The 19722-nt window shown below is 45.3% G+C and overlaps 1 protein-coding gene across 2 annotated transcripts in view; it reads right to left on the bottom strand.

Annotated features, from left to right (window-relative positions):
• The window catches only part of PCGF2 (polycomb group ring finger 2), a 39864-nt gene extending 20566 nt beyond the window's left edge, over window positions 1-19298 (bottom strand). Inside the window, exon 1 of one of the 2 annotated variants that reach the window (XM_069751691.1) lies at window positions 19080-19298. The gene's annotated coding sequence lies outside the window, so the exon portion shown is untranslated. Of the gene's footprint in view, window positions 1-3942; window positions 4139-19079 lie in introns of those variants that run through there. The other variant, XM_069751690.1, reaches the window with a different exon arrangement.
• Between the last annotated feature and the right edge of the window lie 424 nt (window positions 19299-19722).

Here is a 19722-nt window from a genome sequence, read left to right as displayed (position 1 = left end):
CCAAATAAAGTTCTGGCCTTCTAGCTCCGACCAGCGATGGCACAGCGGGATCCAGATCGCTGCTGCGTGTCAAACACAACGAGATCGCTATCCAGGACGCTGCAACGTCACGGATCGTTGTCGTTCTCGTTGTAAAGTTGCTGAGTGTGAAGGTACCTTTAAGCGCTTGGCCAATAGATAAGGATCTTGCCCCGTTACCTCCCCTAATTGAGGGGTATTCCCATCTCAGATACTTATGGCATAGCCACAGGACATGCGAGCACCTTCATTGAGAATGGGGGTCCTCGAACTCATCTCACAGCTGTTGCAAGTAGGGAAATGTCCACACATCATCACTCTGTTCTATGGAATCTCCCGGAGAGGTGGAAGAAGAGAGCCACCATTGCCGAGAAATGCTGTGGGTATGGCAGAAATGGCTATGATGAGAATGGCCCTTTAAGGCTTCAGACATCCGTGCTTCATGATCTTCACAGATAGTCTATAATGGGTGCATGTTCTATGGGGCTGTTCACATGTCCACGTTTTTTGTAGACCGTGTGTCCATGCAAAAATCTCATACACGTGCATTTTTTTTTTAACCAGCATCACAGATGAAGATTACCCATACAAGTCTACGGCATCAATGTGCACTGTAAGATTTGTCATTTACAGGTCCTTCTCAAAAAATTAGCATATAGTGTTAAATTTCATTATTTACCATAATGTAATGATTACAATTAAACTTTCATATATTATAGATTCATTATCCACCAACTGAAATTTGTCAGGTCTTTTATTGTTTTAATACTGATGATTTTGGCATACAACTCCTGATAACCCAAAAAACCTGTCTCAATAAATTAGCATATCAAGAAAAGGTTCTCTAAACGACCTATTACCCTAATCTTCTGAATCAACTAATTAACTCTAAACACATGCAAAAGATACCTGAGGCTTTTATAAACTCCCTGCCTGGTTCATTACTCAAAACCCCCATCATGGGTAAGACTAGCGACCTGACAGATGTCAAGAAGGCCATCATTGACACCCTCAAGCAAGAGGGTAAGACCCAGAAAGAAATTTCTCAACAAATAGGCTGTTCCCAGAGTGCTGTATCAAGGCACCTCAATGGTAAGTCTGTTGGAAGGAAACAATGTGGCAGAAAACGCTGTACAACGAGAAGAGGAGACCGGACCCTGAGGAAGATTGTGGAGAAGGACCGATTCCAGACCTTGGGGAACCTGAGGAAGCAGTGGACTGAGTCTGGTGTGGAAACATCCAGAGCCACCGTGCACAGGCGTGTGCAGGAAATGGGCTACAGGTGCCGCATTCCCCAGGTAAAGCCACTTTTGAACCATAAACAGCGGCAGAGGCGCCTGACCTGGGCTACAGAGAAGCAGCACTGGACTGTTGCTAAGTGGTCCCAAGTACTTTTTTCTGATGAAAGCAAATTTTGCATGTCATTCGGAAATCAAGGTGCCAGAGTCTGGAGGAAGACTGGGGAGAAGGAAATGCCAAAATGCCTGAAGTCCAGTGTCAAGTACCCACAGTCAGTGATGGTGTGGGGTGCCATGTCAGCTGCTGGTGTTGGTCCATTGTGTTTCATCAAGGGCAGGGTCAATGCAGCTAGCTATCAGGAGATTTTGGAGCACTTCATGCTTCCATCGGCTGAAATGCTTTATGGAGATGAAGATTTCATTTTTCAGCACGACCTGGCACCTGCTCACAGTGCCAAAACCACTGGTAAATGGTTTACTGACCATGGTATTACTGTGCTCAATTGGCCTGCCAACTCTCCTGACCTGAACCCCATAGAGAATCTGTGGGATATTGTGAAGAGAAAGTTGAGAGACGCAAGACCCAACACTCTGGATGAGCTTAAGGCCGCTATTGAAGCATCCTGGGCCTCCATAACATCTCAGCAGTGTCACAGGCTGATTGCCTCCATGCCACGCCGCATTGAAGCAGTCATTTCTGCCAAAGGATTCCCGACCAAGTATTGAGTGCATAACTGAACATTATTATTTGATGGTTTTTTTGTTTGTTATTAAAAAACACTTTTATTTGATTGGATGGGTGAAATATGCTAATTTATTGAGACAGGTTTTTTGGGTTATCAGGAGTTGTATGCCAAAATCATCAGTATTAAAACAATAAAAGACCTGACAAATTTCAGTTGGTGGATAATGAATCTATAATATATGAAAGTTTAATTGTAATCATTACATTATGGTAAATAATGAAATTTAACACTATATGCTAATTTTTTGAGAAGGACCTGTATTTATCCAAAAGTGGAAATCACTGATGGTAAAAACTGAGCCAACACTGATCAAGTCAGGGCCCAAATCACTGGTGACACTTGTACCATTTTATGTGCACGCGAATAACACAGACGTCTGAATGAGGCCTCGCAGAACACTGAGAAATAAACTGGCCCATTCATCATTTCAGGCTTTTTTTTGTCACAATATTTGCTCAGAAAATTCTGGCGCATAGGAAAAAAAAAAAACACTCCAGGGGTTTGTGACCTTTTGAAAACTTCCAAACTATCCAGCTGCCAAAAACAATTGGAAATCCCAAATCCTGGCCACAGTGACAACCATTAAAAAGACAAAGTAGGGATTTAACGGGCACAAATGATAAAAATAGCCAAAAAACACACAAAAAAGAATATATATATATATATATATATATATATATATAATGTCACTAATATGTGATAATGAATGAGGCCCACTGTGGATGAAAATTAGTTTTCTAAACCAGACGAGTGCTGAAGACATATTGCGGTGTCCGCTCATATGTCACGTTGTCAGGATTTCCAGATTAAAGTAAGAAATCTTCTGTTTGGAGAGCTACGATACATACGAGTATTCGGGTACAGCCTCAGTAATCAACTTTCTATCAGTTAATCAAGTGATCCATTAGGGAAAAGCAGAGTTTCTTTGCCCCTTTCTCCCATGCTGATACTACAGCTCCCCTAGGCGTTGCCACCCAGCTTTCCCAGAGTCCCAGATCTGCAAATCTGCCTAGATACATAGCGGTGTAACTCCAGGAAGGATCATTACTTAGGGCCTTTGTGTAGTGTGGGCCGGATCAGTGACAACTCTTGGGGGGCAGCTGCTACAGGTTGTCACCCAGCTTTCCCATAAACATAGACAAGTCGATGATCCAGATGTAGTCTTGGCTTTCCCACTTCCCAGGGACTTCAGAACAGGCGGCTGGAGCAGCGCTCATACGTGAAAAGGTCATCACTTGATAAGGATGTTCTCCACTCAGAAACAGAAGTCCTTGAGTCGTCCTCTTCTGTCAGTCTGATCTTCACTACATCCGATCCTGGGAAAGCTGGGTGACACCGCCTGCTAGGGAAGCCACACTGGTTGCCGCCCAGATATGGATAGAACCCATGAGACGGAAGATTTACCAACCTGATAGAATTCGCCAATCCTTGGATTTAGGTTTTTTACATTTTTTTTGGCTAAAGTTTATAACGACAGTAAAGGGTGAGTGACATAGGGGGACGCGGTCACTGGCGTCACCTCATTATGGAGCTCGGTGACAGTCACCCTCACTAGTACAGGGTATGAGAGATGATGGAAGAAATGCCGTCCATAGCTGGGGACCAATCTATAGGCGGCCATAGGGTGACGCGGACCACCAGAGAGAAATCCTAATCATTCATCACTGGACCCGCCATGTATACACCAAAAGTTTGCCACCCAGAGCAGGGCATGGTTCCTGGGAAGAATCGCCCGTGTCTGGCTATACGCGATCGCCCCAGGATTATATAGGGGGGCACACAGCACCATCCCCCACATCATCCATACAGACCTGGGGAGGGGGCAGGGGACCCAGCACAAGACACCATCTAATCCCAGGACCTATGGGGCCCCCCAAGCCCCAGCTGTGCCCCCACACCGCGCACATCCTGCAGGCAGGGTCCGCCCCCGGTGCCCTTACCTGATGATGATGCTGCTCTCTCTGTGGTCCGCCTGTCTCCAGGATTATTTCTCCTCCAAATGGCTCTCCCCTCCCCCTCCAGCCCGTCTAGGAGCGCTCCTCTCCCTGCCTGTCTCCCCCTCCCTTTGTCTCCCCTTCCTCCCTTCTTCTTCTTCTCTCCTCTCTTCTTTTTTTTTTTTTACCTTCTCTCTCAAAATGGCTTTTTTTTTTTTTGCAGACAAGGATAGGCCCCGCCCCCCAGTCATGTGACCTCCTCCTCCTCCCTGGGGATTTGAGCAAAGGGGGAGGAGAAGGACTGGAAAACAGGAGCTGGGCTGTGTGGTGAGGAGGACAAAGAGCCAGACACTGCCAGACTGTGTGTCTAGTGCTGCCACCCTGTGCCCTGCCACCCTGAGGCAGCAGTACATTGGCTGGACCACTGATAGTCTGGGGGCTGCACACACTGCCCCCATTCATCATCTTCTGTGCTTTTTTCTTTCACCTTTTTTCTTTATTTACATGACATTGGTTGCCATTTTTATCACTAAATTCTTCAATATGGAGCACGCAGGCTTGATGAATTTTGCATCAAATTAAGCATGCTTTGTTTTTTTTCCTCCCTTTTTAACCCCTTCACCCCAAAAGCTTTTTTCGGTTTTGCGTTTTCGTTTTTCACTCGCCTTCTTCCCAGAGCTATAACTTTACCGTCAATATGGCCATGTGAGGGCTTATTTTTTGCGGGACGAGTTGTACTTTTGAACGACACCATTGGTTTTAGCATGTCGTGTACTAGAAAACGGGAAAAAAATTCCAAGTGAGTTGAAATTGCAAAAAAAAGTGCAATCCCACACTTGTTTTTTGTTTGGCTTTTTTACTAGGTTCCCTAAATGCTGAAACTGACCATTGTCATTGCGATTCTCCAGGTCATTACGAGTTCATAGACACCAAACATGTCTAGGTTCTTTTTTATAAAAGTGGTGAAAAAAAATTACAAACTTTGTTATAAAAAAAAAAAAAGGCGCCATTTTCCGAAACCTGTAGTGTCTCCATTTTTCGTGATCTCGGGTTGGGTGAGAGCTTATTTTTTGTGTGCCGAGCTGACGTTTTTAATTATACCATTTTGGTGCAGATACGTTCTTTCGATCGCCCGTTATTACATTTTAATACAATGTCGCGGCGACCCAAAAAATGTAATTCTGACATTTTTACTTTTTTTCTCACTACGCCGTTTAGCAATCGGGTTAATCCTTTTTTTATTGATAGATCAGGCGATTCTGATAGCGACAATACCAAATATGGGTAGGTTTGATTTTTGTTTTATTGTTTTATATTGAATGGGACCAAAGGGGGGTGATTTGAACTTTTATATATTTTTAAAAACATTTATTTTTACTTTTGGCATGTTTCAATAGCCTCCATGGAAGACTAGAAGCTGCCACAACTCGATCAGCTCTGCTATGTAGAGGCGATGATCAGATCGCCTCTATGTAGTACCCTTAGGCTGCCGTCACACTGGCAGTATTTGGTCAGTATTTTACACCAGTATTTGTAAGCCAAAACCAGGAGTGGAACAAATAGAGGAAAAGTATAGTAGAAACATAAGCACCACTTCTGCATTTATCACCCACTCCTGGTTTTGGCTTACAAATACTGAGGTAAAATACTGACCAAATACTGCTAGTGTGGCGGCAGCCTTAGTGTGCACATGTTGTGGATTCTCTGCGGATCCGCAGAGTTTTTTGAGGTGCAGAAACGCTAAAAAAAGCTAGAAAATTCCTAAGCTTAATCCGCAACGTGTGCACATAGCCTAACTCACATCCTATGAGCGCCGACCACCAGGCGGTGCTCATAGCAATCCAGCAGTGACAACCATAGAGGTCTGCAGGAGACCTCTGGTTGTCATGCCATCAAACCGGTGACCCGCGATCACGTGACGGGGTCACCGGTGGGGGGAAGTGCAAGTTAAATGTCGAGGGAGTGAGTGAGTCCGACATCTGCGTAAATATACGCCCGAAGTCGGAAAGGGGTTAAGAGATAAAAGTTGCATGATCCTTCAATTCCACCGAATTTAAATCAAATTTAGGACTTTACTAATTGCGCAAACATATTGTGACATATTGAAAAAGTGCAAATGATGAATTAGGATAAAACATCTGGAGAGAGAAAACCACATCCACAATGGCAAAGAAAAAAAGGTGAAAAGGCGCAAATTAAATAATGAATAAGGCACAAACATAAGGCTCATGGCAACTTAGGCATCTGCAGCCATCACATGGCCGCAGGTCGCTTGGTGCCGCTGCTACAGCGTAGTACCACTTGCGGCGTATTGCTCTCAGCTGGATGATATTTTGGACAGGGCCCTCCAGGACGGCATTATCACCAAACAACTGGCACTGGCGGTCCCTGAGCCGACTATCCCAACCTTGTATCTCCTTCCAAAGATACATAAGAACACCTCCTCTCCACCTGGCAGGCCAATTATTTCTGGTAGGGGGAACTTCCTGGAACACATTAATAAATGGATTGATTTCCATCTTCAACCACTCGTTACGGGCCTCCCATCTTTTCTTAAGGATACTGGTGATTTGTTGCGCAGGGTCGACGGGTTGTGTTTGGGGGTGATACTCTCTTAGTTTCAGCAGACGTTGAGTCCCTCTACACTAACATTAAACATCTTGACGGCATTAGAGCCGTACGTTTTTTTCTGGGGACATCTTCCCTATCTATGGATATGAGGGACCTTCTGCTGGAGCTATTGGAGTTCATCCTCACGCAATTTTATTGTATTTAAGGGGTCCTTCTACCTACAGCTCCGGGGGACCGCCATGGGGCGGCCTTTGCGCCGGCCTATGCTGGTCTTTTCCTGGGGCTGTGGGAGAGGGACCTCTTCCTGTCGGATGAACAGGGGTTGATGGACCGCGTCCTGTTGTGAATTCTGTGGCAGAGCTCCCTCTTGTGGTCACAAGTGGTACTTCGGCTGATTCTCTCTGTGAGCTTCCGTTGGTGGAGGAAAGTGGTACTGCGGCTTCTGAGTTTCCTTCCTCAGGTGATATGGTGAAGTCGTTAGGTGCTGCTCTATTTAACTCCACCTAGTGCTTTGATCCTGGCCTCCAGTCAATGTTCTAGTATTGGACCTGTCTCCTCCTGGATCGTTCCTGTGGCCTGCTGCTCTGCATAGCTAAGTTATTCTTTGCTATTTGTTTGCTGTTTTTTTTCTGTCCAGCTTGTCTATTTGTTTTTTCCTGCTTGCTGGAAGCTCTGGGACGCAGAGGGTGTACCTCAGTGCCGTTAGTTCGGTACGGAGGGTCTTTTTGCCCCCTTTGCGTGGTTTTTGTAGGGTTTTGTGTTGACCGCAAAGTTACCTTTCCTATCCTCGCTCTGTTCAGAAAGTTGGGCCTCGCTTTGCTAAATCTATTTCATCTCTACGTTTGTCTTTTCATCTTAACTCACAGTCATTATATGTGGGGGCTGCCTTTTCCTTTGGGGTATTTCTCTGAGGCAAGGTAGGCTTATTTTCTATCTTCAGGCTAGCTAGTTTCTCAGGCCGTGCCGAGTTGCATAGGGAGCGTTAGGCGCAATCCACGGCTGCCTTTAGTGTGGTTGGAGAGGATTAGGGATTGCGGTCAACAGAGTTCCGTCTCAGAGCTCGTTCTTGTTTTTTGGGTTATTGCCAGGTCACTGTATGTGCGCTGACCTCTATGTCCATTGTGGTACTGAATTACCTATCATAACAGCGTCCCTTTTTGGACGCGGTACATCGACGACAACTTCTTCATCTGGCAGGGCACACCCGTCGACCTTGGGCAACTCATTTGTACTTTGAACAACAATGACCTGAACATACATTTGACGTTTTGTCAGAGCGATGTCTCGTTGGATTTCCTGGATGTCACTATTAGGCGTGACCAATTTGGGGTTCTGCAGACTGACATCTACAGGAAAGAGACATCAACCAACACCTTGTTGTTCGCTTCCTCTGGACATCCTAGGCACATGATCCGTTCCGTGCCGGTGGGCCAGTTCCTCCGGTTACGGCGGATCTGTTCCTCTGATGCGGATTTTGAGGCTAGGGCGGATGAATTGAGACAGCGTTTTGTGGCACGTGGATATAGCCGTAGGGTAATTAAAACTGCCTATCATCGAGCTAAGCATGCCTCGAGAAACGATCTGCTTTATAAACCAAATTCTAGCGGTAAATCTAGGACGGATGACCAAATAAGATTTGTTACTACGTTTAGCTCGCAGTCCAATAGTGTTCGTGCTATTCCGGAGCGGGCCTGGCCAATTCTCCAGGTGGACCCTATTTTGAAAAAAATTGTACCACCTAGACCCTCTATGTCATTTACGCGGGCTAAAAATTTGAGGGACCACCTTGTCTCCAGCCACTACCCGGAGCGTCCACTACCCACTTTTCTAGACAGATTTAAGATGAGTGGTGGATGTGTTCCGTGTGGTGGGGGCGTCGCCTGCCCCAACATTGATCGGTGTAGTAGATTTTCTAATTCTGATGGTACAAGATCTTATGAGATTCGTCAGCGCATCACGTGTACTACGAGGTACGTGATCTACTATGCCACGTGCCCGTGCGGCCTTATTTATGTTGGATTAACAACGCGCCAACTTAAGGTCCGCACGAGGGAGCATGTGTTGGGGATTCAGGCGGCGGCCCGCCAGGCGGACGCATCCACCCTCAAGACGATACCACGGCATTTTAAAAATTTACATAATTGTGATAGCACCCTACTAAGGGTACGTGGTATCGATGCTCTGAAAATTAACCCCTTCATGACCGGGGGATTTTTCGTTTTTCCGTGTTCGTTTTTCGCTCCCCTCCTTCCCAGAGCCATAACTTTTTTATTTTTCCGTCAATTTGGCCATGTGAGGGCTTATTTTTTGCGGGACGAGTTGTACTTTTGAACGACATCATTGGTTTTAGCATGTCGTGTACTAGAAAACGGGAAAAAAATTCCAAGTGCGGTGAAATTGCAAAAAAAGTGCAATCCCACACTTGTTTTTTGTTTGGCTTTTTTGCTAGGTTCACTAAATGCTAAAACTGACCTGCCATTATGATTCTCCAGGTCATTACGAGTTCATAGACACCTAATATGACTAGGTTATTTTTTTATCTAAGTGGTGAAAAAAAATTCCAAACTTTGCTAAAAAAAAAAAAAAAAAAAATTGCGCCATTTTCCGATACTCGTAGCGTCTCCATTTTTCGTGATCTGGGGTCGGTTGAGGGCTTATTTTTTGCGTGCCGAGATGACGTTTTTAATGATAGCATTTCGGTGCAGATACGTTCTTTTGATCGCCCGTTATTGCATTTTAATGCAATGTCGCGGCGACCAAAAAAACGTAATTCTGGCGTTTCGAGTTTTTTTCCCACTACGCTGTTTAGCGATCAGGTTAATACTTTTTTTTATTTGATAGATCGGGCAATTCTGAGCGCGGCGATACCAAATATGCGTAGATTTGATATTTTTTTTATTGATTTATTTTGATTGGGGCGAAAGGGGGGTGATTTAAACTTTTATGTTTTTTTTATTTTTTTCACATTTTTTTAAACTTTTTTTTTTAACTTTTGCCATGCTTCAATAGCCTCCATGGGAGGCTAGAAGCAGGCACAGCACGATCGGCTCTGCTACATAGCAGCGATCTGCTGATCGCTGCTATGTAGCAGAATTGCACGTGTGCTGTGAGCGCCGACCACAGGGTGGCGCTCACAGCGACGGGCAATCAGTAACCATAGAGGTCTCAAGGACCTCTATGGTTACAATGGAGACGCATCGCCGACCCCCGATCATGTGACGGGGGTCGGCGATGACGTCATTTCCGGCCGCCCGGCCGGAAGCGGTAGTTAAATGCCGCTGTCTGCGTTTGACAGCGGCATTTAACTAGTTAATAGGTGCGGGCAGATCGCGATTCTGCCCGCGCCTATTACGGGCACATGTCAGCTGTTCAAAACAGCTGACATGTCCCGGCTTTGGTGCGGGCTCACCGCGGAGCCATGAATCAAAGCAGGGGAGCCGGCATCGGACGGTATAGTACGTCCGATGCCGGTAAGGGGTTAATATCAGGGGTGGTGGTCTATCTGGGCATTTGGCGAGGCTGGAGACAAGGTGGATATGGACCCTGAATACGGTCCACCCGTTTGGTCTCAATGAGTGCCTGTCTTTTGCCCCATTTCTGGAGTCCCCCGGGTGATGTGTATCGATGGGTGCGGATTCTTCCGCATACATTGTTTTTATGTGTTTTTAACCTTATTTCTTTTTCCTATTTATCTAGTGTTATCTATACATCTATCGATATGTTCCATATATTCTGGGACAGGAATGGCCAAAACTACGTCACGTATGTATGCCCCTGCGCTGGATCTGGTACCGATGTGGACTCGACACTCAATTTATATGCCTTGAACACCATATGATGTATGCTTTTATAGCATCCATTTTGTACCTCTATTTTGATGCATGTTTGTCTGCATGCTGTATTTGCATTGTTTTGAATATTTGGGCATATTCGGTATTTATATGATGCTATGCAGTGTTATTTGTAGATTATATTGTCTAGATATGTTCCTTCATTATTTGATTTATTGCACGTTTGTATATATTATGTAATATCTGTTATTGTACGATATATTGTTTGGATATGTATTTCCCTTTGATGTCCACTGTTAGTGTTGCTGCGGTTGGGCGCCTCCCGTGTGCGCTGGCCCCGCCCACCGTCGGACGCGATGGTCACATGGGGCCCCATATGTCCTTGCGTCTGCGGCGGTTATTGGTGCCTGCGTGTGCGTGGTGTGCACCCCTCGGTCGTTGTTCAAATGCAGCTTTTATGCCCTTGATTGTTGTATGCACTTGCCTTTTGATGTCCTTGTCTGTCCGCAACGATACTGTGCTTTGTACTCTGTAGTATGGGCTGTTGCCCTCCACCAATATGGCCGCCGGTGTGTGGTGTGCGCTTGTGCGGCTGGATGTTGCTTGGCTCCACCCGATGGTTCCGCCCACCGCATGACGCTTTGATCATGTGTGTTCCCAGGTGACCTAGCGTCGGCGGTGAGTTGCGGTGCCTGAGAGTGGGCGGTGCTTCCCATGCCGGCCGGCGCTCATTTCCGGTTTGCGCCTTTATCTGGTGACGGCTGTCTGTCCGGTCCCATGCCCCCTGAGGAAGGAAGTTTCTAAACTTCCGAAACGCGCGTCGGGGAGGGCGGGAATACGCGTGTGAACCTGCCACATTACTAGGTATGTTACCAGAGACACGGCCACTGTGCAATATGGGTACTGTGTATTACTCTTTATAATCATTTGCTGTCTCTTAGGATCGGTTCACATGCTCTTTCTCCGCCGGTTTTGTCTGTGGGAGTGCCCGTTACTCTTTTACTATGTGTGCTGTCTATAGGTCTTTTTTGTATGATTAATAAACTTTTGCATTGATTTTGGTGTCAGTCTCTGGACATTTGTACACTGATTTTTACTTGTGGTGTTCTCTTTATGGACTTCAGTGTGTCCGTGTACGTCCTGCAATATACTATGGGTTACGCTTATATGTGTTACATTGTAAATTAACATGATGTCCCATAGTTTTCTGTGTTTTCTTGCTTACTATAGCGTAGTACCATAGAAAAGGATGGGGTCACATTGCAACACCTGTACTCCGCGACAAGGCGAAAAAATCATGAGCACGGCTGTACAAGTGTCGCCATGTGGCCCCATTCACTTCTATAGTGCCGCAATGTAGCAGCTGAGTCCGTGTAACTGTAGCCTAAAAGTCGCCATTAGGCCTCACACACAACCGTATTTCTGGTCCTAGATCTATCTGTTAAATGCAAAAGAAAAATGTGCATAACATACAGGTACAAAAATGTGTATTCTATGCAGCGGTTTTCCTTCAGCAAACACTAATCCTGTGCTCATACTCTATAGATATGTTCACGACGCATTTTTGCTGTATTTTTCCCAATTTATTTTCTCCTTGTTTTTCCCATGAATAACGCAGCATTTTCCTGTCCCAGCAAATTGAATGACATTTCTGAAATCTCATGCACACGTTGCTTGTTTTTCTCCTTTCAGATGTGAAGCAGTTTTGTACCCGCAGCATGTCACTGCTTTCAGCTTTTTTGCAGTGATTTTCACCCATTCAAATTAATTGGGAAAAGAATGGAGCACAAATGTGCAGATTTCACCCGGCGTTTTTCTTGCCAGCACTCTAGACTTTGCAGCAGATTTTTCTGTGCACAAAGCCTTAGGTGCAATTGTTTGCAAATGGTTTGGGGGAAATACTGATAGCATGTGAACCCTCAAGGCTATGTTTCCACAATGAGTTTTTGGTGAGTATGTTACGCTGCATAATTTAGGAAAAATGCAAGTTATCTATTTTACTTACCGTAATTGGTACAGAAATTGTGCTGAAAACCTGCAACATGAAAAACTCCCCAAAAAGCTCATCATGGGAACGTAGCCTTATTGTAATCCAAAATGGCCCTGCAATACGCAGCAGAATATCCATAAGAAACCATTGCTTGCAATTACAGAGGTCAGACGTTTCCTGTAGTTCTGGACCAAGTTTGCACACAGTGCAGCAGGGATTTTGTCTCACTCCTCCATACAGATCTTCTCCAGATCTTTCAGGTTTCAAGGCTGTCACAGGGCAACACTGAGTTTTAGCTCTCTCCAAAGATTTTCTATTGGGTTCAGGGCTGGAGACTGGCTAGGCCACTCCAGGACCTTGAAATGCTTGTTATGGAGACACTCCTTTGTTGTCCTGGCTGTGTGTTTCGGGTCATTGTAATACTGGAAGACCCAGCAACAACCCATCTTCAATGCTCTTAATAAGGGAAGGAGGTTGTTGTACAAAATCTCAGGCTACATGACCCCATCCATCCTCCCTTCAATACAGTGCAGTCGTTCTGTTCCCTTTTCAGAAAAGTACCCCCAAAGTATGGTTTCCCCCACTATGCTTCACGGTTGGGATGGTGTTCTTGGGGTTGCACTCATCCTTCTTCCTAAAATCCAACGAGTGGAATTGATATCAAAAAGTTCTATTTTGGTCTCATCTGACCACATGACCTCCTCCCATGCCTCCTCTGAATCATTCAGATGGTCATTGGCAAACTTCAAACAGGCCTGAACATGTGCTGGCATGAGCAGGGGGACCTTGCTTGGCCTGCAGGATTTTAATCCATGATGGCGTAGTGTGTTACTAATGGTAATGTTTGAGACTGTGGCCCCAACTCTCATCAAGTCATTGACCAGATCCTCCCGTGTAGTGCTGGGCTGATTCCTGACCTTTCTCAGAATCACCCTTACCCTGTGAGATGAGATCTTGCATATAGCACCAGACTGAGGTAGATTGACAGTCATCTTGTGTCTCTTCCATTTTCTAATAATTGTACCATTGTGGCGTGGTTGGAGTGTGATTGACTGTGTGGACAGGTGTCTTTTATACAGGTAACATGTTCAAACAGGTGCAACTAATACAGGTAATGAGTGCAGCGGAGGGCTTCTTAAAGGGGTAGTCCACTACTAGGATAACCCCATTTTAAACTAAATGTTCAGCCCCAATAAAAAAAAAAAAACCTATACTCACCTTTGGTGCCGGCGCCGTTTCTGCAGTGTCAGCACTCGCTCTCCCTGGGGCTATGATACATAATTGTGACACATGACGCCGGCGCCTAATCAACGCTGGCATCACTGTCTCCGCCATCGCACGAACTGAACATGAGGAAGCCAGGGATGCAGCTCATCCCAGACATCCTCTTCATGTTCAGTTTGTTCGAAGGCGGGACAGTGATGCCAGCGTTGATTAGGCATCGGTCAGCACATGTAATTCCACCATATCACAGCTGCGGGTAAAGCGAGTGCAGACACCATTTGAACGGAGCTGGCATGGGATGTGAGTATAGGCTTTATTATTTTATCCGGGTCTTTAAATAAAAGCTAACAGGTCCGTGAGAACCAGAATTCTTGCTGGTTAGTAGGTGATCAAATACTTATTTCATGCAATAAATAAAATGCAGATTGTGTAAAATTCATACAATGTGATTTTTCTGCCTCTCACAGTTGATGTGTACCTATGATAAAAATTAAAGACCTCTCCATTCTTTGTAGGTGGGAAAACTTTCCAAATCGACAGTGTATCAAATACTTATTTTCCTCACTGTATATACCAGGAAAAGGCCTAGGATGGGGGATATACAGGTGCTTCTCACTAAATTAGAATATCATCAAAAAGTTAATTTATTTCAGATCTTCAATACAAAAAGTGAATCTTATATAGAGTCATTACAAACAGAGTGATCTATTTCAATTGTTTATTTGTGTTAATGTTGATGATTATGGCTTACAGCCAATGAAAACCCAAAATTCATTATCTCAGTAAATTAGAATACTTTGTAACACCGGCTTGAAAAATGATTTTAAAATCTGAAATGTCAGCCTACTGAAATGTAAGTTCAGTAAATGCACTCAATACTTGGTCGGTGCTCCTTTTGCATCAATTACTGCATCAATGCGGCGTGGCATGGAGGCGATCAGCCTGTGGCACTGCTGAGGTGTTATGGAAGCCCAGGTTGCTTTGATATCAGCCTTCAGCTCGACTGCATTGTTGGGTCTGGTGTCTCTCATCTTCCTCTTGACAATACACCATAGATTCTCTATGGGGTTAAGGTCAGGTGAGTTTGCTGGCCAATCAAGCACAGGGATGCTGTTGTTTTTAAACCAGGTATTGGTACTTTTGGCAGTGTGGACATGTGCCAAGTCCTGCTGGAGAATGAAATTTCCATCTCCAAAAAGCTTGTCGGCAGAGGGAAGCATAAAGTGCTCTAAAACTGGTAGACGGCTGCGCTGACTTTGGTCATGATAAAACCTGTGGGACCTACACCAGCAGATGACATGGCTCCCCAAACCATCACTGATTGTGGAAACTTCACACTAGACCTCAAGCAGCTTGGATTGTGGCCTCTCCACTCTTCCTCCAGACTCTGGGACCTTGATTTCTAAATGAAATGCAAATTTTACTTTCATCTGAAAACAACACCTTGGACCACTGAGCAACAGTCCAGTTCTTTTTCTACTATTCTAATTTTGTGAGAAGCACCTGTACATACCAGGAAGGAGTCCAGTATGGGGAACATATATACCCGGAAAGTTGACATTACTACATAATGGTGGGGCAACACACGTCTTTCTAAAATTTAGAACACTACAAGGGCCCATACATGTGACCAGCATGCAGTGTTGTAAATATTGCACTGGGGCCCATCACACTCCATTTATACCACTGGCTAGTACTTTGTATATTTTGTTTTAATATGGCAGGCTAGGATGGGTAGCCAAGTACCTAGCAGACCCCAATTAAAGCTAACCGTACATAAACAATCCCTCCGACCTCATAAGCTTACATGCGTTCTTAGTGTTCATGTTGACTTCACTGGTTAGGGAAACACTTGGTGTGTATGGGGCACACAGCAGAGCCCTCCCTTTGGGCTATGCCATTTGCACAAAATTATTTCCCTTTTTTTTCTGTGGGACCAAAATCCGATGTCAGCTATGTGAAGATTTATAGAGCAAGCCGTTCCCTAGTGTATAATGATGTTTAGAAGTGAGTGTGTTGGTGCACACCCACGATTAATAGCGTAGATTTATACTGTAAAGTATATTATGTTTCCGTTCTTACTATTCTCTATGACGTGGGCGCGTTCTCATTGTGATTCTAACATATGTCAATCTGAAGCTGGCCACACCTGGGTTGAACTTCCGTCTTGGTGCAAGTACAGTGTGATACATCAATCTACCAATTTCCCACCGGAAGAGATAACGTCTGCCATTTAATATTCTATTAGTCGCTCCTTAGCGGCAGACTGTGACTTGGATGACAGATCGCTGAAGAACTGACTGAATTTGAAATGGAACGTGGTGGCAAAGACATCTTCATAGTACACGGCACCAATGCAAATCCATGGCTGCGCTAAGTCTCCCGGAGAAGGCGCTGCCCTTCCATCATTCCAGTTGCCTAAGAATGCCAGCACCCGTGAATGACAAATGGTGTTATCTGTTGTCCGCTGCTAGCTAGCCTGCGTTGTGTCACAGCACATGCTGTGTTTGACTACCGGTTATTAATAATGATTATTTTTTAATAAAAAATGAGGTTCTAGACTTTCCTGATAGCAAACTAAGTGGCATTTACTGTAACATAATTTAAGGACTATACAGTGGTAATACATTGGCACTGGCATTTAGACCCTTTACAGCACGTCATAATTACAATATGGCACTATTATTACAGCTCTACAACAAAATTACTCTAAGCAATGGGTAGAGGCCTCCCACAAACATTTTGCCCAGAAGGCTCCGGAGATGTTGATCTGATAAGACACTGGTTGGCGCAACCAGTTGGCCATTCTCAGCAGTGGCAATGACAGTGCTAACAACACAACAAAAATAATGGCTAATTAATGAATAGCTGTAAAATTGGTCAAACCAGGCTCCTTTTCAATGCAGATTATTTACCAAGAACATTGGATGTCTTAAGGTACCGTCACATTTAGCGACGCTGCAGCGATCTAGATAACGATCCCGCTCGCTGCAGCGTCGCTGTGTGGTCGCTGGAGAGCTGTCACACAGACAGCTCTCCAGCGACCAACGATGCAAAGTCCCCTGGTAACCAGGGTAAACATCGTGTTACTAAGCGCAGGGCCGCGCTTAGTAACCCGATGTTTACCCTGGTTACCAGCGTAAACATAAAAAAAAACAAAAAAAAACTACATACTTACATTCCGGTGTCTGTCCCGCGGCGCTGTGCTTCTCTGCACTGACTGTGAGCGCCAGCCGGAAAGCACAGCGGTGACGTCACCGCTGTGCTCTGCTTTCCAGCCGGCGCTTACACAGTGCAGAGAAGCACAGCGCCGGGGGACAGACACCGGAATGTAAGTATGTAGTGTTTTTTTTTTTTTTACGTTTACGCTGGTAACCAGTGAAGACATCGCTGAATCGGCATCACACACGCCTATTCAGCGATGTCTGCGGGAGTCCAGCGACGAAATAAAGTTCTGGACTTTCTGCTCCGACCAACGATGGCACAGCAGTATCCTGATCGCTGCTGCATGTCAAACACAACGATATCGCTAGCCAGGACGCTGCAACGTCACGGATCGATAGCAATATCGTTCAGTGTGAAGGTACCTTAAGGCTAAGTGCACACTGTGTCTCTGCTCTTAGCCTAAGGGGTACTTCACACTGAGCGAGGTCGCTAGCGAGATCGCTGCTGAGTCACAAGTTTTGTGACGCAACAGCAACCTCAGTAGCGATCTCGCTATGTTTGACACGTAGCAGCGACCAGGCCCCTGCTGTGAGATCGCTGGTCGTGTCGGAATGGCCTGGACCTTTTTTTGATCGTTGAGGTCCCGCTGGGTAGCACACATCGCTGTGTTTGACACCTTACCAACGACCTCGTTGACGACTCAGACACCGACACATAGGCGTGCATTTGCGTTGCCTTTTCCGCGCCCATTCAGTTCCGATTGGTGGTCGCTTCTGAGTTCTGATTGGCGGTCAACAGAAGGCGACATAGTAGCGCTTCCATCCTTTGTTCCTGACCGCGTGGTGGTTTGCAGATCGTTGTAGAGTTCTCCGGCCTGCGACTCCTCTTCGATTTATCTATTCTTCAACGGTTCTTCTGACACCTTTTGTGCACGGTAGGTATTATTTGGGGTCTCAAATGCGTTCCCACCGAAGGGCTATTGTGTCGCCTCATAAGGCAAGGCCGCCAATCAGAACACAGTAGCGACCACCAATCGGAACTGAATGGGCGCGGAAAAGGCAACGCAAATGCACGCCTGTGTGACTACAACGTCACACAGGACATCCCTCATCGAGGTCTGAATCGTCATAATAGCTGCCATGTGACAGGGTCACAACGACATCGTTGTACAGGTCGCTACAGGTCGCCGCATCGCTGCTGCGTCGTTAGGAAGATCTCACTGTTTGACATCTCACCAGCGACCACATGGTGACGCAGCAACGATCCCTGACAGGTCGTATCGTTGTCGGGATCGCTTTAGCATCGCTAAGTGAGACGGGGCCTTAAGATCGAGACCAATTATGCTAATGACACTCGGCTCTAGCGCTGTCAGAGTGTCATCTTACTGTATCCGACTCTTTTGCATGAGAAACTCACAGAACAGGTGCGGAGAAGATGAAGAACTTCATTTCGCCATCTTCTCCATTGTCTCTGTCCGCGGATGTCAGATCGCACTCAGATGACATCCGAGTGCAATCCGATATTTCACACGCAATCATAGACTTGTATGGGTGCACGTGATCCAATTATCGGATGTACTCCTACCATGCTGCAATTGTTTTATCATAACTAATTGGCATGAGAGAATAATTGCAGATCTGCACTGCCCCACAGTATAACATTGGGCCGAGTGCTATGCGATAAAACATCAGATAGCACTCAGCCGTGTTATAAGCTCATGTGAGTGAACCCTAAAGCATACAACTGCAGCTGTTCTTGACGTATGCTGTAACGGTTTCAAAGGCCTCCATTTGAGTTAGGACAAAAGTTTGTTCTTTCAGCCTCCACCTGGAAGGTATGAGTTTGTCAAACATTTGCTTTTCCGTATAACAAAGTGCAGCTGACTGTGCTTTCCTATACCGTGCAGTATTTTTTTTTTTTTACAATGGTTCCCTACAGTGGATGAATGTTTATAGACATCCATGCTGTGACCAATGTTGGCCACATACCCCGACGGCACAGATGCAATGTGTACCTTGTCAGGTTTGTCTAGTGGACATAATTTAGACATAAGGCTGAAGTACCTGGAAAAAAGCCATTAAGCAATGTACATTGCTTATATCTGGCTACAGCTGTTCGATTGGGGTGCAGGTCTGACACCTCGCACTGATCTGATATTGATGATTACCTATCTTACGGAAAAGGCATAGAAGTGTAAGAACTAGGCAAAAGCTCTGACTTCTCCAGCAACCAAGGGAGAGAAAGGTCGGACAGTTCTATCCTTTTGTTTTCACTCATCTCTTCACATATGTGGCTTGCACCTTCATTTATGACGTGTTTACACCATAAGTGGTGTGCAGGTGATGATAAATTCCCTCTGGTATGTTCTAAAGTGCATCTGTAATATGCAGATAATCACATACCTTAATCAGTAGACCGGGGCAATCCAAACATCTATTAGTTGTACATTTCCAGTTTTCAGGTCAGATGTAGAGGAAGGAGCATGAGCCATGCCAAAAGCCACCAGTAACCAAGGCAAACATCCAGTGCGTCGGGCTTTCTAAACAATACTGGGAGATTGGCTAGTAGCATGAATGCTAGCCAGTATACATTCTATCATTTGGACTTGCACTGATGGAAGTGTAAATATTAAGCACCTCGCCGATGTGTTCCAGAAGATGCCGCTGACCCAGATAAACCAGTTCTGCCTCCTTACTCATAGCTATTTTGCACTAATTAATACATGAAAGACTTTACAATTATGAACACATACTCATACATCAGTCAGATGAGAAGGTATTTTGGCCACTGGGAGATAACTTTGCGCAATTCTTTACATAGAAAGAAGGGAATGAATGAGGCAGACCGAGGATGGATGAGGCGACCAGGGGGTGAATAAACATGTCATGGTCATTCCACAATTACATGCAATAGTTTCATTCCTATACTAGGAAGCCACTGACAAGCAGTACCTCTCGCTCTGGCGGATACCGTCTTTCCATTTATTGCATGGATTGACAGTCACCTAAATGGTCGCCAAGTAATACTTTCGGGGTAACCCTGGTG

This window comes from Ranitomeya imitator, chromosome 2 (genome assembly GCF_032444005.1).
Source record: "Ranitomeya imitator isolate aRanImi1 chromosome 2, aRanImi1.pri, whole genome shotgun sequence".
Taxonomy (NCBI): domain Eukaryota; kingdom Metazoa; phylum Chordata; class Amphibia; order Anura; family Dendrobatidae; genus Ranitomeya; species Ranitomeya imitator.
The sequence above is the reverse complement of the archived record's forward strand: the minus strand, read 5'-3'. Positions and strand labels throughout refer to the sequence as shown.